The following is a 24179-nucleotide window of genomic DNA, read 5'->3' as shown; positions in this document are numbered from 1 at the left end:
AGATACGATGGAAAAGGACAGATGATGTGATATGTGATAAAACGGCAGCAGCTGCTCTGCATGACTGTGGCAGGTGAAGCTGTGGCTGGATATGGTTACCACTTGGAGTACAGTTGCTGCTGTGGTTCAGTCTGTGGTGCTAGGAATCTGTCTAGCTATAGTGTGTTTTGAACACTGACAAATGTGGTACCAGTAAACTAGTACAGTAAAATACGCTAGCAGTGAAAAGCCAGCACAGTGTCTCGGTGCACATACACAATGCTGCACAGTCAGTGTAACAGGCATAAAAAAAACTGTGTCAGCACCAGAATTATGACAACAAAAGCACAATAGCAGTGACAGTTATGTCATCCAGTGGCTGAAGTCATAATCACAGTGTGTCTCAATTAGCCTTGGCAGCCATCATTGAGAGCTGGTTATATTTATAAATGCAATATTGTAGACTGTCTTAGGGGGGAGGCTCAACACTCTGAAGCAAGTTCGGTATAACATAGCTTCACCATTTAGTTTAAGCTCCCACACGAAGGTAGTTATCAACTCATAAGTCAGCCCAGGATTTCTAAATCTAGCTAAGAGCTCATTCACATGAAAGATGTGGTTTTGGCAGCACATGACTACAAAAAGAAACGTCTACTTGCAGCAGAGCGGCTTGTTTCACAAAGAAGATAAAAATATAGTATTAGAAAATATGAAGAGGGTAGACACATAATGCAGACTGACAACATCACAGCTGCTGCACCTAAGAAAGTGTGTCTGTAAGGTCAGTATGTCTGGAAAAGTGCTGTATAGAAAGTCTATTTGAAGCCAGGATAGAAAACTGGCAAAAATACTGACTTTTTTAGTCAATAAAATTATTAGTTTCACAACTCTATCATTAGGAAAAGAGGGATCTGACAGATTACAATTGTAAATTGCATTAAATCAGTATTTTTAGAGATGCAGGCAATGATTATTATTATCCCCACTGGTGTTAAACTATTGAACTGCAAAGAGACGAACAAATATAAATTGAACCAGGATGCTTGGGTGTTTTTAAAAAGATTTAGGTGCCCTATGGGATCGTATACAAGTGCTTACAGAACATTTAAATAAGTTGATATAAAAGTATTTTCAGGCAACAGAGAATCTCTAATTCTTATTAATACTCAAAGAAAGACAAGGAAATGTAGACCCTATTACTGTCCAGTTCACTGCTGCCAGGGCCAGGCACTGGTTTGGTGGTATATGTGTTGTGTTACGCATTAACCTGAGCAGATTAGACATGACGCATAGTTACCATGGCTTTGTAACAGTTTTGCAATATAAAATTAAGTCAGGAAAAGAAAATTCTCATTGTTGGCTTTTTACTTGTTAACCATGTGTCTGCAATTTTGTTGTACTGAAGGATTTGGAGCTTGACCTCTGAAAAGAACTGCTATAAAAGGCTATGCATCCTCCAACTATGCCTGAGAAGCATAATTATAATAACCTGTTTTCCTCAAGCTGAATTGTGAGGCTGATGTGTACAAGGATGTTTGTACCACAGAGACTGGTGTTGGAAACAAGGTGGGTATGTTGTACTCTGCTTCATACAAGCTAGCCTGAGGATGCTCCCATGCATGGGCCATGCGAGCAACACTGAAACCAACTTAATGAAACCTGCACTCAGAGGCTCAAAAGAAACACGAGGATTATCAATAAGAAAAAGATGCTGACAGCCAGCAGGTGAAGGTTGTTCGTTACACGTGTGCTCAGACGTAAACGCATGCACTCAACATCATTCCTGTAGCTAGAGGGGAGTGGGAAGTGCCAGCAACTCCAGCTCATTATCTGCATTTCTAAACACACAGTAAAAGATCTCTTTCAGTTCCACTGTAATGATGGTGCTCGTTAAATGAAGGTGACTGTATTCCTGCCATGTTATTCTAATTCCTACACTGTGTCATGTTACTTATAGTCTAATATGTTAATACCTTCTAAGCTTAAGGGTCAAATTTAGAGACTGATGCATCCAAACAAATGACAGCATGTTAGTTATAACCCCAATAATCAAGAGCACATGCTGTCTGGGTTCTTTGATTGGGTTCTTTTGTCACTTTAAATGATCTAAGCATATTGTATGTTTTGGTTGTCTGTGTCAATATGTTGATCCATAGAATCCAGAGACAGTAATTCAGAGAGATCTAGCTTCCAAGTTAAACCCATCCATGGAGGGGGCCGCAAGCCAGTGTGCTATTACTGCCATTCCCAAGACCAGCTAAATGGGCAGGGATGCATCAGGAAGGGTGTTGAAAGAATACAAAAATGTCATTCTTCTCATTAAGAGTGATTTCCAAACTGAAGCAGTCAAGACCTCGGAGACCTGGGTTAACAACCTGCTGGCCAAGTGCTTCTGGTGGTGTTGGCCAACAGAGCGCTAGTGTGCTATTGCTGGCTGAAGAAAAAGGAAGCGGGAAGGGTGATTGTAGTTAGTGGATGAGAGGAGAGTGTCAGACAAGATAATGGTTAGATGACATAAGAGAGAGAGGAATTCTGGAATAAGCCAAATGAAGTGGTAGAGAGCGTAACGAGCAGCTGGAAAGGCGATGTCAGTGTACATGTCGGTAAAGGAAACTGTGGTGATGAGGTGGTTCTGGTATGGTATTAAGAAGAGAAATGTAGAAGGATAGATGGCAGTGGTAGAGAGAGGAGGATGGATGGAGGCAAACTGGTGAATGAGGAAGTGCAGAGGATCAGTAAGGCTGAAGCAAGGGTAGCCATGAAGAGAATAAAGAGTATAAAGGTAGTTGGTCCAGATGACAAACCTGTGGAAGTATGGAGAAGCCTAGGAGAAAGGGCAGTGGAGTCTAACCACATCCTTTCACATTCTTGAAAATTCAGAGGATACCTGAGGAATGGACATAACAGGTTTCCAAGAACATGGGTGAAGTGCAGAGCTGTAGTAACTACAGAGGGACAAGGTTGATGAGCCATACCACAAAGCTATAGGAAAGAGTTGTTGAAGCTAAGCTAAGGAGAGAGTTGATGATCAGTGAGCAGCAGTGTGGCTTCATGCTGAGAGAGCACTACAAATGCAATGTTTTCTTTGAGAGTGTTGATGAAGAAATACAGAGAAGGTCAGAAGGAGTTTCACCCTGTGGCTCTACACAAAGCATATAATAGGGTGCCAAAAGAAGAACTGCAAGAGAAGGAGTGGCAGAGATGTGGTGCAGGACAGGAGTCTCCAAGCGCTACGATGATGTTGTGACCTGTAATGAGAGCAGGGAGCAGGTGAAAAGAGCCTGGAGAGGCGGAGGTATGCACTAAGGAGAACAATGAAAGTCAGAAGAAACACAGCATACAAGTGTGTGTGATGAGAAGGAGACAAGTGTAACAGTGAAACTACGAGAGGTACTGGGAATGAAGATAGATGAGTTTAAAAATCTGGGGTCAAGAAGAAGACAGTATAGACGGGGTGGAGATGTGTCAGATGTGATTTGTGACAGAAGAATAGTGATAAGAGTTAAAAGAAAGCTTCGCATGATGATAGTGAGAGCTCCTACAGTGTGTGGTTTGGAGACAGTGGCACTGGCAAAAAGGAAGCCCAGCTGAAGATCAGAAATCAGAGTATCAGAGGGATGGCTCAGGTCGAGCTAGAGAGACAGTGTTGAGATGGTTTGGAAAAAAAGTGTTAGGAGGCAGGAATAGAGTTTTATGGAGGCAGATGGTCAGCTGTGGCGATCTGAGAAGAAGAAGAAGTTTCCAAAGTTATGCCAACGTAGGGCAACTCACACGGTTGTATTCACACCTATTGAAAATAGCTCTTGGTTTCCTTCATCCAGGTCCTAAGTAAATTCCTTTCTGATGAGTGTACCACACACAGAGGAATGTGCCATAAAAGTAGATACACTGGGTTAACAGCTATGCTGAGATTCCAAAGACATTTGAGTGGCACAAAAATGTCTCTCATTTTACCTGGATAGGTCACCACCTGGTCTAGATAACCTGGTCTGGGGTAGGTTACGTTCAGAGTTTCGGTTCCAAATTGTATCGAACTGACACATTTTCACTGATTCTTTTATTTACAGCATGCTTGAAACAACATAAAGTTCCTCAAAGCATGCTGTAAATTTAAGCTTACAGCATTTAAATGTGTTTCATGTGTGAAGAGAGCTTTCTCTCTTTATGCAAAAAAGTTAAAACAGATCAGGTCTGGTCTGTCATCTTTGCACAGCCTTTAGACTGGTGGCTTTAATATTTCTGATTTATAGTAAAGGCGAATTAAATTTTCTGTCGCTGCCTTCTTTCCACTTGAAAACTGTTTGAAGTGAAACGATCGTGGACACCCTGTGACGACAGATGGATTTGCTGTCATGTTGCTTTGCCCACATTAAGTCCCAAAGCCTTTGTTCTAATTCTGAAAGAATTCCTGAGCTCATGTGCTTTCCTGCTTTTCTTTGCTCGGGTATTTCCAGAATCACAGATGTAATCAGTCATATGATGTTTTACTTCTTTTAACGACCGCACTGACATTATTTTGCATAATGGTTGGAAACACTTGTAAAAAGGAAGAAAAAGATTTTTATTGTTCTGCCAGTAGATGCAAAGCAATTTTAATCACACAGTGGTGGGTAAATGAATCCTCCCATCAGTCTCAGATGGAAATAATTTACATGTTTGGCTGCGTCATGTCTTGTTTTCCATTTTTATTGTTTTGGATTGTTCTTAATTTTTTCTTTTTATGTTGTACAATTATCATTAGATTGCACCAAGTTAACCCTTTACCCTAGAGGGGTCTTTTTCAATCAGCTGGTTTTTAGCAACATGACAAAACAGGAGATATTAAAGAATAAATGATTAACCCAAAGAAACATGCAAATGTTTATTTTCATTTAATGATGAGCTAGAATGCATTAATGTCTCACAGAGGAGTCTGTTATCTACTGCGCTGTCTCATAGATTGAGGCCTACCAAGCTCCAGTTGTTCAACTCAGTAACCCCCATTTATAACCACGTGCTTTAAGTTATTACAGCATAGTTGTACCCCGCAGTATCTCCAGTGTTTCAGAAGACACTGTTCAGTTTCCAGAAAACCAAACACTCTTACATCCTTCATCAATTTTCAGACGTCATGGAGTCTCTTCACTTGCTTGTGATTTTCTTTTGGCTTTCCAAGTTGGGAGTCTGCTCTGGAAAACTATTGTTCATTTAGCAGTAATGTAAAAGCAGCTGAGGCAAAACTAATTTCTCATCATGAAAAGTCCGAGCTACATTTTCATTTGCTGGGCTGCTGTAATCAAGGCCCCAACAAAATGCCCTTTTGGGAATCACCATGTTGGTGCAAAAATACTCTCTTATGCCTGTCAAATTGTATTAACTTTGGCATTTTTCGTAGATGCCACTAAAGAAATGGGAATAAATGATATTTTTACACCTGTGTCTGCTATGTTAGCCATCTGTGTCATCATGTTTACCACTCTTTATCTTGTCTTCATCATGTTTTTTTTTGTGACAGGCTACTAGTGACAAGTGCCCAAGGCCAAAGATACAATTTAAAATGAGTTCTTTGCTAGGTTGTGTGTTATGTACAGACACAACATTGGTTCATTCTTTGATTTGGGTGCTTTTTTATGTTTGAATCATTCATAGGTCACTGTTATGTGGCTTAACAAACAAATAACAATCTTCTGAAAAATGGTCAGGTACAACGACTGGAGCGAAAATGAGTGAAAAAGCAAAAATGTCCAAAGAAAATCTTTAAAAGAACTTTCAAAAGCCCGAAGAATTACTGCTCAAAAACACTCTCACTCCTTGACTGCAAAATGTAAAGAAATGATGTACTGCTCAAGGCTTTTGAAGGTACTACAAATAAATATAAATTTAAAATAAAACAAAGCATTGGGACATGTCACATATAATTGCACTGATGCTGTTTGAGGACCACAGAACATGTAATCTAATTCCAAATATATGAGTGAAAACAGAGACACATGACAACTTACACCCAAAGCAAATCAGGAAGTAACCAAAAGACAAAACAATGAAACATGAAGACACAGAAACACCACGAAGACTAACAGTAAACATGATGATGGCTGAACACAGCAGGCACAAGAATAAAAATAACTAAAAATTGAATAACACAGCGATTATTAAATGTTAGAGTTAACTTTTTTTTTATTTTAAAAAGAAATTTCATCCAGATGTGGTGCAAGACAAATGATCAAGGGTTCACAAAAATCCCCTTTAAACTTCAGCCGCCCACTTATCACCTCCACAATCTGGATCCCTATTTTCTAGAAGTTATGCTTTTTACTTTATCAGGTGCCAATATAAAACCACAAAAGTACTGCAAATGTAAGAAATGGATGATATATTAAAATGATGGTATTTTGGCAGAAATAACAATTCAATGTGAATAGATATGTTATTATTGTTCTTTTTAAGTAGTATATCAGGTTGCTTTAAACCAGTGAATGGAGCGATTGTCTTAGACAATAAATGGGCAAAAAAGATATAAAGTGCTTTGCATCGTTAAGGAGAAATTATATACAGTGTTTTAAAAATTATCAATTTGACCTGAGAGAAAACTAAGAAACTGCAACGAAAATAAGCACTCGCAATTTTACAATTCACCCTTGTGATTAATTTACCTGTTACAAGCCATTACAATGAGCCTTACATCACTAATCCCATATATTCAACTGCTGTTGCAGGCTCATTAATTAGAAAACAGCCTTTCCTATTATCTTTCTCATCCCCAAAACAGTTTGAAGATGATATGTGATGCACTCGCATTAAACACAATGAACATTGTTTGTCACAATATTTAATGATCTTACCACCTGCATCTGCAAAAATCATTAGCGGTGTTATTGGCCTGCCGTGCTGAGGTGTTACTGGGCTCGGACTAATATGAGCAGTGAGTATGCAAAACCATGTTCTCTATCAGTCTTTGAACAGTGTGTTGTCTCTCGTCACACCACCAACTGAGATGCGCAGCCACTGTCAGCATCAATTCCCAAGCTGATGAGATCTCTGTGTTTGTGTGTGTGTGTGTGTGTGTGTGTGTGTGTGTGTGTGCACATGCATATGTGTGTTTAAGTCTCTTGTATATTAGGCTTTGATAGACAACTCAGTGTGTTTGCCCACGTTGACATCGTCGTTGGCAGGCCCTGAGGTGATCGTATGATATTGTTTTAGTATTTGTGAACATTTGTAGTTTGACATCAGCCACCCACATCAGTCTCCTATTTAGTCTGTTTCTGTTTTGTCACTCATAGAGAACTAAATTTAAAGCAGGACTCTTATTCATAGTTATGAGGAACTCATTTAAAATCATCAAATAATGAATGATATATTTGATCTAACAAGATAACCATGTTCAACAATTCAATTCAATTCAACTTTATTTATACAGCGCCAAATCACAACAACAGTCGCCACAAGGCTCTTTATACTGTATTGTAAGGTAGACAACATAATAATACATACAGAGAAAAACCCAACAATCATATGACCTCCTGTGAACAAGCACAAGTGGGAAGGAAAAACAGGAAGAAACCTCCGGCAAGATATCGTAGGAGATATCTTAAGGAGTCAAACACATTTTAATCCAAAGAAAAACACATTGAAAAATGTCCTACTATGACCACCAACTGTCCTCTGGCATTCTTTGGTGAAAAGTAATTGATCAAGTTGCTGAAATCCAACTCTAAGACAGTTGTGTTTTAGTGATATTAAATGACAATCAAACCCCATTTCCTCCACAAATGTCGTCATCTTGTCAGGGTCCTGGGACTGGGCGACCCAGGATCCCTGGGCCGTCATGGACCTGTGTATTATTATGTATTTTTGGTGTCGTTTCCCCTTCTCTGTGCGTGTACATATGTGTGTTTCTCTGTGCTGTGTTAGTCTGTGTCCCACTCATATGTTTAGGCGAGGTATGGGTGTGTATGTCTGCGGGTGTGCCTGGAGGATGGAGCTCGGCCACACCCGAAGCCACACACCTGCCGCTGATCAGGGCTCGTCGGGGGAGCTACTTAGGAGAGTCTTGGAGCTCCCACCGACGCGGGATCATTGCATGAGACTCCACGTTAGTCACCCCGTCTAGGTTTTGTCTTAAAGTGTATGCCTGCCATTCCTAAGTGTCCTGACAGCTGCTGCTATTGTTTCCCACAGGTGGAGCGTGGAAGGCTTGGGAGAGCAGCGAGCACCGGGGGGTGCTGACACGGGAGCAGAGAGCACGAGGGAGACACGACACGGGAGTCTGGGGAATACACTGGGGTTTATTGTTACTTTCCATCACTGTAAATAAACGCACTGTTTATACACAGAGTACCGCGCCTGGGTCCTCCTTTTCCCCACATCCCCACGGTCTGCCAGCCAGACCGTGACACATCTACAGCCAACCTTCCTCTGTGTTGGTCTGGCATACGTCACAACCTTTGAGTTGTCTCAACCAAACCAATTGCCTAAAGGACATTTGTGTTAGCTTTACTACACAATACAATTATGTTTTGCATTACAGTGTACCATCTATAGACTTGGAGAATCACCGCCAAGATTCATTACAACCTTTCCTGCAGCATGTGGTGCCCAACACCGAGGAAAAGACAGTTTATGGAGGCATTTCTTTTCATTTGTCTGTTTCATAGAGTGGCTCTGTTGTGCAGTACTTTACACATTTGCCTAAGAAGTGAAAGATCCCTGGTTTTATCCCAGGAAGCGATAATCTCAGGGGAGTTCCATCAGGAAGTGTATACGGTGTGTAAACTCTGCCAAAGTGAACATTTGGGCTATCTGCTATGGCGACCCCCTGTAAATAAAGGCAGCAGCTGAAAATAGCTTTAAATGGAGTGATGAATGAATTATAATGAGACTGTTCTTGTGTACCAAGACATAGGACATTATACCAAAATGAAAAACATTGATGGGTAGATTTTATCAGTTTCTCCTCCTGCTTCATCCAGTCTCCATGCTAAGCTAAGGTAACCACCAGGATCCATAAAGGATTCATATTTACTGCAACACATGAGCAACACATTCATGTCAAAATAAAAATTGTAAACCTTAGAAACATGATGATGGTCAAAGCTGGCTAGCTAGCCATTAGCTATTGAGCTAATTACGGCTAACTGTTTCTTTGAATCTGACTGGCTGATAAATCAAGCTTGTGGAGCCGCATAGTCAGCACATGATATATGTTACTACAATGCATACCATTTTATTAAAAGAGCCATTAAAAGTACATATTAAAATAAGAATTTTCTCCCCTTTTTTAATAGTATTCATGTTGCTGGTAGCATTTCTGGTGGGCAGCAGTTCTTTGTTTAAAGAAACTATTTCTGCTGACATACCATCCTCAATAAATAAAAATAAAGCTTCCCCCAAGCCTGATGCATTTGATAGAACCATTCCTTTTTATTATGTGAAATAAAATCTCTTAATTTTCACACCAGCTATTAATTTGCACCCGCTGTAGGTCCTTTTTCCAAAATTGGATTATTTGTTTTTCTTTTTCTTTTTTACATTTCTATTTATGTGTTAATATTTATTGTTTTAATTGAAGTTTATGCTGTTTCACTAATAATGATTCTGTTTAATGGGAAATTTGTCTTAGAACTCAAGTGGGACAATAAAATTTTAAATTAACTGAGCTTTTACAAGCTAAATGTTTGGATTATAAACACTGATTGCTAACTGTGGCTATAAAATTAAAGTTGTGGAGTATAATCTGTAACACCTCCCTTTTTAAATGTACCAGAGTTAAGGTAGCCCATAAAGCAGCATGTAAAGTACAATTAAAACTGGAGGATCTGTGATGTGTCCTTCTTGTAAAAGTATACTGTAGTTTCTTTTCATAATCACGTCTCTTATCCCGCCCTGCTTAAGACAAACTCACCAAGAACATTGTAATCAGCTCTGACTCTCATTCTCTCTCCCCACTGAACTTAATCTGCCATTTATTTGACCAAATCATAACAGAAACATTAATAAAATTCCAGGGAAAGGTTTATTTTTCAGAACTCTGTGCCCTCCTGCTTGCTTGTTTTTGGTAACACAACCTTAGCATTTACATTCCTGGTTCTATTTGTATTTGAAAACCTCTGTTTGGCCTGATCTCCACCTTTGCAGATTCTGTAGTTACACCCACACGTCTTGTGATGATATAATGTGGAAAAGTCCAAATGCTCTTGGGACTTTCAGAATAATCCAAGACACACAAGGAGCAGCATGATACTTCACCTATTCAATCCTGGCAGGAAAAATAATCACTCCTTTTCTTTATAGTAAAAAGTATGTAATATGCGACGATTATGCTCCCTTTCAATGTAGGTACTATGTTAAACTGAAGAGAGATTGATTCATGGATTAACTAAATATTGGATTTGGATCGGATTCTCACAAAAAACAAACAAACATTACTTTGGTTGTTGGCCATATTGCTTTTATTTTTTTTAAAAAAGAAATGTTTACTTTTTCCAAACATCTTTAAAACTTGATTAGTTATTTTAAAAGCATACAAAAGCAAAAAGTATTTGCTTTAACTTGTCTGTCATAAGAACTCACAGTTGAACTTAAATGCAAGACACTGATTTCTGGATGTCAAACAATAAAAATATCTTGCTAATGAGAGATAATAACAAAAGAGCATTACACAAAGTTGGCAGGAAAGTCCAACAAGGGGAAAAACTAAATTCAGGTTATCAGTAAGACAGCGTTCCCCAACCTTTTCTGCGCCACGGACCAGTTTATGTCCGACAATATTTTCAAGGACCGGCCTTTAAGGTGTTGAGGATAAATACAACAGAATTAATCCAGTACCGCTATCAAAAAATAAGATTCATTCATAAACAGAGATGGGCAGTAACGCATTACTGTAATCCGATTCCTTTTGTCGAGTAACGAATAAAGTAAGGGATTACTATTGCAAAAAAGGTAATTAGATTACTGTTGTTTTCCTGTAAGCACTCTGCGTTACTGCGTTGCTAAAACCATGATTTTTTTGCGAGAGTGTCTCATGACAATGACGTAAGCGAGTGCGACATTCGTGGCAGATCAACAATGGATAATATAACGAGTGAGGAGAGTATGAGCGTGCAGCGTTTAAAGTGTGGAAGTACTGACCTTACTTTGAGTTTGATTCTGTAGCCAAGTACAGGATAGGGTAGGGGAAATTAAAGTAAGATGGAGAGAATGGGCCAATAGCTAGATTCGCAGGAGGGATAAAGGGAGTTGCGTGGAGAAGAATGACTGGAGCCACAGGTAAAGTTGCTATGAATTGTATTAAACTATTTAGCAACAATTTAACAGCATTTTATGAACAGGAATGAAAACATAAAATAAAATACAGTGACAGCAATAATAATAACAGTCAGAATCCTATCTGAGCTCAGATATGTCAGTCTTGCCGGCTTAATAGTCAGTGTTCAGTCAAGTCAAATCCAACAGGTCAAAAGTTTGTGATTGGTGCGATTTCGTCCTACCGCACTGTTGCAATTGTTCATGAGAGAAGAGCAACCTGCCCTTCTGGGCCAACTCAGAATGGCTGTGGTTCGGTTCGGTTCAAAGGGAAAGGCTCGCCATCTTCCTCGTCAGGAAGAGATCCAGGTCTCACGATCCCATAAAAAAACCTAGCCTGTAAACAACAGGACTATTACTAATTCAGTTCACACTCTAATGATATACATGGCCATATGTAAATAATGTAAGTGCTATAACAAAACAAGCACAAAACATTAATTCTAATTTCTAACTATAGTCTATACAGTGCATCTTAATCATGAATGCAATCTTTAAATCACAATCAGCTTATTCTATCGTCAAGGTGCACATTTCTATCAGAAATCAGAAATAAACCATAAACTATGGTAGATTATTTTTTACAGTATTGCCCTTTAACTGAATTACAGGAGCATTGCTTTACACTGCATAGCAATGAAGCAATATATTATTTACACTCAATGTACAGAATAAAATTACCAAAAGAATATACAAAAACCCACAGGCTGTAGTTTTACAGTATGTGGTAACGTATCAGCACAGTAAGAATACACACGGACATCTATCCAGTGCCGCTCGAGCATCAAATGTAACAAAATAAAGTAGATTCATGACCTTTAAGATCAACATTAACTTATTCCATCATCTAATTTTAGTGCATTTAATATTCAACAAGTAATACTAGAACATCATCAGCACACAAGCTGAGTGCTCAAAATGGCTGAACTCAGTGAGAAACCCCGTGTGTTCTCCCACAGTGAAAACGTGGTCAGCTACAGCTATGAGCATTAGGCTAGTTAGCTTTTCAATTAGCCTGATTCGCCCAGTCCCAGTTTAACTCACCAGCACACTTCTAATGTTCAACTCTCAGAGAGGATCTTGTTCAACTCTCAGAGAGGATCTTGTCCACTTCATCCGCTCCCGCGCAGATCTACAACATTGAAATCGGGCCATTATATTCCCTGTTAACTTCTTGTTAGCTTTTTAGCTTCAAGGTTAGCTTAACAGCTTCTGACTCACCGCGATGGTTTCAAGGTCCGAAATGTTCACAATAAATCAGGTCCGTTTCTCCAAGGTCCATGCAGATCTCCGGTATGGATATTTGCTCAATTTATCAAGTTAATAGTTATTTTCCAGCGAAAAGCTTGGCGGTGAAAATCAGTGATGGTCTCGTGCACCTCCGTCTCTCTCTGTGTCTGAGCACGTGACGGTACAGAGCAGGGGAAGGCGGGGCTTGTTCCTTCCTAACCAGTAGGGGTGTTAAATATACTCTTTGGGTTTTATTCTTATATTTATAGTATTTATCTTTTATTATTGATTTATTTTTGATCAACTCAGTGATTAACAGAGTAATGATAAATCCCAATTAACAATAACATGTTGTAGTGCATTACTGAGTCGTGTAAACTCACTGGGTTACATCCTCCCCTCTTAAATCTCATGCACGTCCCCGTGCATGGCTCTGGGGGAATAGGTAACATCATGAGCAAGGGAGTCGATGAAAGCTTTGTTCAATCCTTGAAAGAGTGATTTAACCACTGTTACTAGTGGGTTACCTAGCTGAGGATAAGTGAGTCTTTGGGATGGTTGGCGAATTCTTTCAGATCTTCTGATCTGTGTTTCTGTTTGCAAGGTTTCAGGTTCATCATCGTTTTCAACTTGTCTTTCAGGTGAAAGTTGATGAGTTGAGTTCTCTGACAACGGTGAATCTGACAAACTGGTCGACAAAACATTTTTGTCTTTTCGAGTGTCTGTTTCAGACTCACTTGGTGTGTTATTTTGTAGGCTTGTGTCACTTTCACTTGGTGATACGTTTGTTTCACTTTCACATTCTGTCTGAGGTAGGTCTGTTTCACGGTCCATTTGAGGTAAGTTGGTGTCAGTTGAACTTCCAATTTCGCCTTCAGGTAAGTATGTTTCAGTTTCATTCTCAGTTTCCTTTTCAGGTAAGTCTGTCATGTCCGGTAATGTGTTAGGTTGTTCGTCATCATTTACAGGATCTTTGTTTTGTTTGAATCCTTGGGTTGGCGGTATGGCGCATACTTGGTAAAAATGTCTGTTTTTCACTTGTGGAGGTTCAGGGTAAGAAAACTCATCTTCCTCTTCCTCAAGTGTTTGGTCGGAGTCAACTTCCAAAGCTGAACTTTGTCTTGTGCGTGGTCTGTTAGTTTTTGTGACTCGCTCGGGTTCATGCTCTGTTGGTGAGAGAAATCCACAGGGAAGTAACAGATCTCTGTGGAGCGTTCTGTTGGGTCCATCTCCGTTTTCTGGTTTTACAGTGTATACTGGTAAGTTTTCCATTTGTTTGGTAACAATATACACTGTTTGCTCCCATTTGTCCGCTAATTTGTGCTTCTCTCTCAGGCGGAGATTTCGAACCAAGACTCTGTCTCCCACATGTAGTGTGGATTCACGGATGATTTTGTCAAACCGTTTCTTGTTTTTGTCTGCTACTTTCTGGGAGTTTTTGATGGCTATTTCGTAGCTCTGTTCGAGGTAACTTTTCAACTGCTTGACGTATTGAGAGTGAGTCAACTGTGGCTTGTTTGGCTGTGGCAGGCCAAAGGCAATATCAATGGGCAAGCGAGGCTGTCTACCAAATATTAACTCATAAGGAGAATAGCCTGTTACATCATTTTTTGTACAGTTATAAGCGTGAGTAAGTGGTTTTACGAAGTCACGCCAGTGATGTTTCTCGGTGTCTTTCAAGGTACCAAGCATACTGAGTAATGTGCGATTGTATCGCTCAACAGGGTTGCCACGAGGATGATAAGGACTTGTTCGGACTTTGCGGATACCGAGCAGAGAGCACAGTTCTTTGATTGTACGCGATTCAAAGTCTCTCCCTTGGTCGCTATGAAGTCGCTCTGGAAAGCCATAATGAACTAAGAAGTTCTCCCATAAGTTCTTTGCAACGGTGGTGGCTTTCTGGTCTTTGGTTGGAATGGACACAGCATACTTTGTAAAATGATCCGTGATCACTAGGACATCTTTAGTGTTTTTACTGTCTGGTTCTATTGAGAGGAAGTCCATGCAGACTAGCTCCATGGGCCTGGAAGTTTTAATATTTACCAGAGGAGCAGCCTTGTCTGGCAGGGCTTTTCTACGGACACATCTCTCGCAAGCTTTCACTTTCTTTTCGACATCAACTGCCATTTTTGGCCAGTAGAAACGTGACCGAATGAGTTCCAGTGTGCGTTCGACCCCTAAATGCCCCATGTTGTCATGAAGATTAAGCATAACTGTAGGGCGTAAGGAATCAGGAAGGACTAACTGCAACAAGGTCTCTGGCCCCAACTGGCGTTTCCGGTACAGTAAGTCATTTTGGAGGTCAAGACGTTTCCACTCCCTTAAAAATAAGAGAACATCGTGAGACTCAGACTTAGTATCGGCTGGTGGACGTGAGTCAGCTGCCAGCAGCTTGATGACTTTACTAATGGCTGGATCTTTTCTCTGCAGGTTGACAAGATCAGTATGGGTGTATCTGGGTAAGGCTAGGAGATTGTTATCATTGCCTTCTTCTTGAAACATGTCTGGAATGGCACCTGCAGACATGGCAAGTGACTGGACTAGAGCACAAGAGGGTTCAGTCTGATCCATAGCCATATATCTTTGACAGGCTGCCATCACGGTATCGGATTGAAGTTGGAGCTCGACATCTTTGACTGAGGACAAGAGATGGGATCTGAACTTATCAATGCGCTGACATTCCTGGGTAAAAACTGGATCGTCTTCAGGTTTGTCATGTGGTTTCCTAGATAGTCCATCTGCATCAAGATTTTGTCTCCCAGCTCTGTACTTAATGTCAAAGTTATAGGTGGACAATGCAGCCAACCAACGATAACTCGTGGCATCAAGCTTTGCTGTGGTCAGAAGGTAAGTCAATGGGTTGTTGTCGGTGATGACTGTGAATGTGTTTCCATATAAATAGTCATGAAACTTGTCAGTTATGGCCCACTTTAAAGCTAGAAATTCTAATTTGTGGGCGGGGTATCTAGCTTCACTACGGGATAGACCACGACTTGCATAGGCTATAACCTGTGTGGTTCCATTCTGCACTTGATAAAGAGCTGCCCCAAGTCCGGTTGTACTGGCATCTGTGTGTACCAGGTAAGGTAGCTTTGCATCAGCATACCCAAGGACTGGTGAGGTGGTGAGTTTTTCAATAATAGTTTGAAACGATTTCTGGCACTCTGGTCCCCAACGATCACCAAAGGGCTCTTTGGGGTTCAGATACTTTGGATCACTGGGTGGGTTTTTACTATGCTTTCGTCTCGGAGGATAGCCAGCTGTGAGGGAGGTGAGGGGCTTGACAATTTTTGAGTAATCTTTGACAAATCTCCGGTAATAACCGGTAAAACCAAGAAACGATTGGAGTTCTTTTAAGGTTTGGGGTCTCGGCCAAGTCTTGAGTGCTTCAGTTTTTTCGGGATCAGTCTTTACGCCGTCTCTAGATACAATGTGGCCTAGATAACGGACTGATGTTTGGAAGAAACGACATTTGTCGGGCGAGAGTTTCAGCCCGTACTCTCTGAGTCGCTCAAGAACATGAATGAGTCGGGTCTCATGATCTTCAAGGGAACTGGAAAAGACTATCAAATCATCCAAAAAGACTAACACTTCTCTCAGATTGATGTCTTTCATACACTTTTCCATAAGCCTTTGGAAAGTGCTTGGGGCATTTGTTATTCCCTGGGGCATACGATTAAATTCGTAGAAGCCGAAGGGGCACACGAAGGCTGTCTTTGGCTTATCTTCTTCACACATCTCGATTTGATAGTACCCTGACTTAAGGTCCATCACAGAGAACCACTGAGATCCTGCAAGAGCAGAAAATGACTCCTCTAAGTTTGGCAAGGCATAGGCATCGCGGATGGTCTGCAAGTTAAGCTTCCTAAAATCAATGCATAACCGCACATCACCATTCTTTTTGCGGACCACCACTATCGGTGATGAGAATGGAGATTCAGATTCTCTGATTATGCCTGCATCTAAGAGGGCTTGTAAGTGCTTTTTAACTGCCTCGTAATCATGGGGATGAATCGGGCGAGATCTCTGTTTGAAGGGGGTTTCATCTTTTAAGTTGATGTGATGTTTTACATGTGTGGCATGCCCAAAATCAAGATCATTGTGTGAGAAAACATCAGAGAAGGTGTTTAGCTTTTCAGCTATCTTCTCTTTCCACTCTTCAGATAGTGGTGATTCACCAAAGTCGAAACTGAGAGGGGGTCTTGAGGTTGAAGTCTGCTGCTGAGAGTTACACGTTGCAGACACCTTTTGGTCGCCTTTCTCAGGCTCAGGACATGGCATGACACAGTCAGGGGCAACTAGCTCAGCAATTACACAGTTAGTGGGCAATGTAATGTCATGGTTAGTCTCGTTTCTCAGCAACACAGGAACTTTATAAGGTCCGTGCTTTGGCAGAGATATAAGGCAACAATCTACAAACACACCACCAGGTAGGGAGCCGGTAGTGGGCTGTTCAATAAGTGCACACTGTTCAGGCTTAGCGTGGCTAGCATGCATAAAACCTTCCACTAGTAGCTTTTGATTTGCAGGAAGGACTTCTTGGGTTCTACTTTGAAGTTTTACCAAGCCGATCTTGCCACTGTCACTTTGTCTTTTTCTGGATGCTAATGTCTTTAGCACTTGTTGGTATCCATAAGGGAGTACCTTAAAGTCAGGTAAGGTGTTCTCACAAAGATGCTCATATAAGGGGTCAAGTGTATTTGTGCCAATTAGTAGAGGTGTGTCTGAGTTTGAGCGAATGTCAGGGACAACTAAGGCAAGAGTAGATAGTTCAAGCTCTGACTGATCGAGATCTTTGGGGAACATGATACTCGTCTCAATGTATCCCAAGTAAGGGACTGTCTGACCATTCGCACCTTCGACCTCTAGGAGATCACTGATGGGTTTTATAGGATGATCAGGTAAGTGTTCTTGATAGAAGGATTTGGCAATAGTGGTTACTTGAGAGCCTGAGTCGAGCAAGCAACTACATTCAACGCCATTGATAACAACTCTGGCTGTGCATTTTCTACCCACAAGTCTTTTGGGAAGTTTAGGCACTGAGTGAACATTAGCTGTTTCACATTGGGCTTTTGTTGTCTTTTTCTCAGTGGGACTTGGTTCAGATTTAGCACCCATCTGTCCCGCGACAGGGGCTCCTTCTAGTTTAAATTAAATGACTCATCAACTGGTCTGGATATTTCCCATTCTCGCTGCTTCTGTCTGAGGGCATTCCTTTTAGCTGCTACTAATGCTGGGTTGGGATCATTACTACAGCTGGAAGCGATATGACCATCTTCTCCACACTTGAAACAGTATCCAGGTTTGGGTTTGGCTGACACTGCAGCAATTTGTGGTATCTGTCCCGGCTTGTTCTGAGTTTTGGTACTTGGGTTCCTTTTTGCTTCCTTTTGAAGTTTCTGCGATCTTTTCTCTGTTTTATCAGCTCTGAGCTGTGCGATTTGAGACCTGAGGTCAGCAATTTGCTTCTGGAGGTCAGACGAATTGCTGTCCATTTCATGCTCATAATCGTTCCTACCTTGAGAGCGTGTGGTTTGCACGTTAGAATAAACACGAGTCTTTTGGATCCCCAAATGTTGTTTCATGCGGGTTGCTTTACTTGCCTGTTTGTCCTCCTCGGTGCGTAGGTGGAGGAGTAGCTCTGCAAAATGAGGTGGGTCGTCTTTCTTTTGTTCAAGTTGAAGGTTTGCAATCAATGAGCTGTCCCAACACCCTCTACAAAACTGTCTCAGGAGCTGTTTATTGATGTCACTAGAAGCAATTCCGTCTCTTTTTATGACTAGGTTTAGCACTGTGTGCAATCTTTGCAGGTAATGTGAGGGTTTTTCACCTCCATTCTGATTGGTGTTTAAGAAGCGAGCAAAGAGTTCGTCACCGTCCTCTACAGTTGCATAGGCAGAATCAAGATGTTCAAGGTAAGTTTTGGGGTTTGCTTTTGGACCAAAAGCTTTCACCAGGTCCGCTGCAGGGGGTGAAAGACTTTCAACAATCTTTCGCACAACTTGAGTTTCGGTGAGCGAGGGATCAGTCAAGCAAAACTCTACGCTGCTGCGCCAAGTGTCATAGTCAGTTTCGAAAGGAGGATGTGGAACTCTCCCTGAAAAAGGTTTCAGTCTGTATTGCGAGTTTGATGGGGGAATGACTTCACTGCTTTTAACAATGTGCTCTACAATAACCCGCTGCACTTCAGGTGTGCTTAAAAGGTTGGTGGGAATCTGAGGGGTTTGTTTCTCAGCCTCTGCCGGTGGGTGAGTATTCAAGGCACTTACATGGTTGCTATTGGGTGTTAAAGGAGAAGAAGGTAGGGCCTCATCACTGTGGGGCACTGGCTCTTGTTCAGTGGAAGGCTCAACTGTGTGGACATCCCCTCCCAATGACTCCCCAATTTTAGCTAGTTCATCCATCAAAAGGTCTTTAAACGATCGGTTGCTTCGTGCTGCCACATCTTTAAGCTGTGACAGGTAAGTTACAGTAGCTGATGCGCTGGTTTCAATGCTATACGCACTGGCTAGGTCTCGAACGTGATAGACAACTTCAGGTTTCACAGTGCAAGGTCTGTCATAAGGCAAATATCTTTTCTCTAGTTCTTTAGCAGTAGCCTCATGTTGAAATTCCACAATAATCTGACCACCAGTTGGTAGCTTAATCTGCCTACTGACAGGACCGAAAGCTTCTAAGAACTCAATTATTTCTTTATCAATGTCTGTGTTAGTTAAACCACTGACCAAGACAGCATTTTGAACTTTAACATTCTCTGTTTTCACAACTTCCATGGTTAGGACACGTAAAAGTACCAGTAGAAAAAAATACAAGTCACTGTGAAGCTCCAGGCACTCTTAATCGTTTTATTAAATTTTGGGTGGACTAACAACTCTGCAAACCCTCCTGGCTGGCTCGCCACTTTCTGTAGCCAAGTACAGGATAGGGTAGGGGAAATTAAAGTAAGATGGAGAGAATGGGCCAATAGCTAGATTCGCAGGAGGGATAAAGGGAGTTGCGTGGAGAAGAATGACTGGAGCCACAGGTAAAGTTGCTATGAATTGTATTAAACTATTTAGCAACAATTTAACAGCATTTTATGAACAGGAATGAAAACATAAAATAAAATACAGTGACAGCAATAATAATAACAGTCAGAATCCTATCTGAGCTCAGATATGTCAGTCTTGCCGGCTTAATAGTCAGTGTTCAGTCAAGTCAAATCCAACAGGTCAAAAGTTTGTGATTGGTGCGATTTCGTCCTACCGCACTGTTGCAATTGTTCATGAGAGAAGAGCAACCTGCCCTTCTGGGCCAACTCAGAATGGCTGTGGTTCGGTTCGGTTCAAAGGGAAAGGCTCGCCATCTTCCTCGTCAGGAAGAGATCCAGGTCTCACGATCCCATAAAAAAACCTAGCCTGTAAACAACAGGACTATTACTAATTCAGTTCACACTCTAATGATATACATGGCCATATGTAAATAATGTAAGTGCTATAACAAAACAAGCACAAAACATTAATTCTAATTTCTAACTATAGTCTATACAGTGCATCTTAATCATGAATGCAATCTTTAAATCACAATCAGCTTATTCTATCGTCAAGGTGCACATTTCTATCAGAAATCAGAAATAAACCATAAACTATGGTAGATTATTTTTTACAGTATTGCCCTTTAACTGAATTACAGGAGCATTGCTTTACACTGCATAGCAATGAAGCAATATATTATTTACACTCAATGTACAGAATAAAATTACCAAAAGAATATACAAAAACCCACAGGCTGTAGTTTTACAGTATGTGGTAACGTATCAGCACAGTAAGAATACACACGGACATCTATCCAGTGCCGCTCGAGCATCAAATGTAACAAAATAAAGTAGATTCATGACCTTTAAGATCAACATTAACTTATTCCATCATCTAATTTTAGTGCATTTAATATTCAACAAGTAATACTAGAACATCATCAGCACACAAGCTGAGTGCTCAAAATGGCTGAACTCAGTGAGAAACCCCGTGTGTTCTCCCACAGTGAAAACGTGGTCAGCTACAGCTATGAGCATTAGGCTAGTTAGCTTTTCAATTAGCCTGATTCGCCCAGTCCCAGTTTAACTCACCAGCACACTTCTAATGTTCAACTCTCAGAGAGGATCTTGTTCAACTCTCAGAGAGGATCTTGTCCACTTCATCCGCTCCCGCGCAGATCTACAACATTGAAATCGGGCCATTATATTCCCTGTTAACTTCTTGTTAGCTTTTTAGCTTCAAGGTTAGCTTAACAGCTTCTGACTCACCGCGATGGTTTCAAGGTCCGAAATGTTCACAATAAATCAGGTCCGTTTCTCCAAGGTCCATGCAGATCTCCGGTATGGATATTTGCTCAATTTATCAAGTTAATAGTTATTTTCCAGCGAAAAGCTTGGCGGTGAAAATCAGTGATGGTCTCGTGCACCTCCGTCTCTCTCTGTGTCTGAGCACGTGACGGTACAGAGCAGGGGAAGGCGGGGCTTGTTCCTTCCTAACCAGTAGGGGTGTTAAATATACTCTTTGGGTTTTATTCTTATATTTATAGTATTTATCTTTTATTATTGATTTATTTTTGATCAACTCAGTGATTAACAGAGTAATGATAAATCCCAATTAACAATAACATGTTGTAGTGCATTACTGAGTCGTGTAAACTCACTGGGTTACAATTCCATAAAAAGTGACAAAAACATTAGCGTCCGCTGCTCAACTTCTTTTTACAGCAAAAAAACCTAAACGTCCAAGCAAGCACCAAATACGCTGCCGCTGGAATGTGAAATTCTGCCGGATCCTTCCACTGACCGCTGCGGCACACCTGCACCAGGGCAAACCTCTGCCTGCCCCACTCCTGCTATACAGGTGAAAATAGAGCAACAGGACCGCTGAGTCTTTGATTTTATTTATTTTCTGCTGTGTTTTACTTGCATCTATTTGAAAGAGTGAGTGTAAACACAAAAAACTATTTTATTTTATGTGCTGGAATGTGCAGAAAATAGCTTTAAATGTTAAACAAATTTCTTCCAGTCAGAGAATGTTGCATATTATTAAATTTTTACTTGATGCATAAAGTTAAAAGATTAAAACTAATAAAACAAGTTTAGTTTTAAAAAGAGACTTTTTCATTTGATTACATTTTGTATGATGGATTATGTAGAAAAAGTAGAATTGGGCTGAAAGATCTATCGCTTTATTACCTATTTAGGGGATAAATCATGTTTTAAAAAGTAACTAAGTAACTAATTACTTTTGAAAATAAGTAATCAGTAAAGTAATAGGATTACTTTATTTCAGGAAGTAACTTGACCAACACTGTTCATAACATACAGAAAAAGGCCCAGGAATCAGAGTTAACGATAAAAAATAACGATAAAACCCTGAAAACCATAAATTTCACACCTGAGCCTCAACTGCTCGCGGCCCGGTACCAAATGACTCGTGGACCGGTACCGGTGTGTGAATGTGTGTGTGAATGGGTGGATGACTGGATATGTAAAGCGCTTTGGGGTCCTTAGGGACTAGTAAAGCGCTATATAAATACAGGCCATTTACCATTTTACCGGTCCATGGCCTGGGGGTTGGAGACCACTGCGGTAAGGCACAGGCTGGAAAACAGGTTAGCTACATGGCAGGGGAAAAAAAGACAAACCGACAATTTACACAGTTGACTGAAGAAAAGGAAACAGTTGGGAGCTGTGCATAGGAGTAAAAGTACAGGAGACAAATAATTAAAACCAATTACAAATATATAAAAAAAAAAAACCTTGAAACAAAGGAGGTAACAAGCAAAACATAGGAAGACAACAACATAGAAAAAGTATAAAAAATATGAAGACAAGAAGGAATATAAACATCAATGATGTCAGTAGACTGGCATCTTGTCCCTGCCTTTTGTCCAGTGACAGCTGGGACAGACTCTGGGCCCTCCGCTTCCCTGAACTGAATAAGCAGTTAAGAAAACAGAAATACAACACAAGAACACAGAACATGATAATACTAAAATAAATAAGGCTGTTGATGTTTTTAATTGATTTTCTATTAACCTCACTTTCACTGAGCCATCCTTTCTGCCGCCAAGTATGAATTCAGATGGAAAAGTGAAGGCTTGATTGCACAGAAACAGAAAGAGTACAGCACTCTAACTGTTGGTGCTTTTCTCCATGTAATAGTAATAATAATAAAGTATACTTTATTGATCCCCGTGGGGAAATTCCTCTCTGCATTTAACCCATTCACTCAGTGAAGCAGTGGGCAGCCATTGGGCACCCGGTGAGCAGTGTGTAGGGGCGGTACCTTGCTCAGGGGTCCCTCAGGGTAGCCGTTCAGTGGATTCTGTAAATATCAACACTTCACTGAGTTCTTTTGATTCCTCAGAGGCATCTGATGGAAGACAAAACACTGCTCAGTAGACTATTTAACACTTTATTACTTCAAGAAGGGAGACACGCTGCCGCGGATCTCAAAATGGCAGTGTGCCCCTAACAGTTTTATTACAGAAGCTTTCTCATTCTAGTCTAAACAACAGTGTCTCAGTAACTTTCCACTAGAGATGGTCCCCTCTTATCTACATTTTCCCAGGCAAGCGTGAGCGAGAGTCTGCAGCTTTCAACTCCCCAAGGACACATGGTCTAAGTCCTTTATTTTTCAGGGCTGTGTCCACTTAATATTACACTATATACCTTTATAACACTTATTATTAAAAAAGCATAGCATTATTGAGGCACTGCAGATTATTTCATCCCAACAATTCAAACCCCCAACCTTCCGATCATGCGGCCACCATTCTACCTACTGAGCTATCCCTGCCCCGTGTGCTACAGCTGAAGTGGTTGATGCTGGAACAATTAAAGTTACTGGGAAAACAACCTGGCAAGAAGTGAAAAAAAAATACCCTGATGCCAGACAAGGTATAAGTGAGGAGGATAAGAGACAGGAACTAAAGTATTAATTTTGGCCTTAGATTTGCCAGGCATGCAGAAACATATTTCTAAAATGTTCAAATTAGCTTTATGTGCAGAGTATTTAAAAAGTCTAAAACACTTAGCGAGTTAAAAGATAATAATGCAGTCTGCTAATGTTGTGCTTAGAGCTTTTATTCTGATGCTCTACAGTGGCTCAACCTGTACACGCCAAAGACATCGAGGCATTCAAGTGTGAATTAAAAATAATCGTAGCACTAAAGGAGAACTCATTAGTATTTATCCCTTGGGGACTATCTGTCAACTCAAGTGAGTTTTATTTATATAGCTTAATATTACAAATTTGCCTCTGGGGCATGTAGTACTGTCAGTTCACAGATTGCCGAGTAAGGTAGGAAAAGTGGATGAAGGTTTATGGGTTATATTTTCTGGTAATTAATATTTCGGTGGAATTTGCATGGAAATTTAGCTCGTGTCACATTTTTGTCTGCAACTGATCCAAGTTGTTGTCAAGATAATTAAGACCTAACTAAAGTGATGGACCACTCTATGGAGTACGAACAGTGTTGTTGAGCGAGAACGTGCAGGCTCAAAGGTGGGGGTGGGAGGGTTAAAGGGTTAATGAAGGGAATAAATTAGTTAAAAAGAAGAAAAAGCAGTGTGTCATCTTGTTTAAAGTCCTTGGCTTAGGCGTGGGGTCATATCCCTCCCCCTGGAGGCTCTTCGGCTCTAAAAAGAGCTGAGTGTTAGGGTTGGA

The sequence above is a fragment of the Diplotaxodon limnothrissa genome, linkage group LG7, assembly GCF_057381915.1.
Source record: "Diplotaxodon limnothrissa isolate DT_005_m linkage group LG7, D_limnothrissa_male_GT1.1, whole genome shotgun sequence".
Classification (NCBI taxonomy): Eukaryota; Metazoa; Chordata; class Actinopteri; order Cichliformes; family Cichlidae; genus Diplotaxodon; species Diplotaxodon limnothrissa.
The sequence above is the reverse complement of the archived record's forward strand: the minus strand, read 5'-3'. Positions refer to the sequence as shown.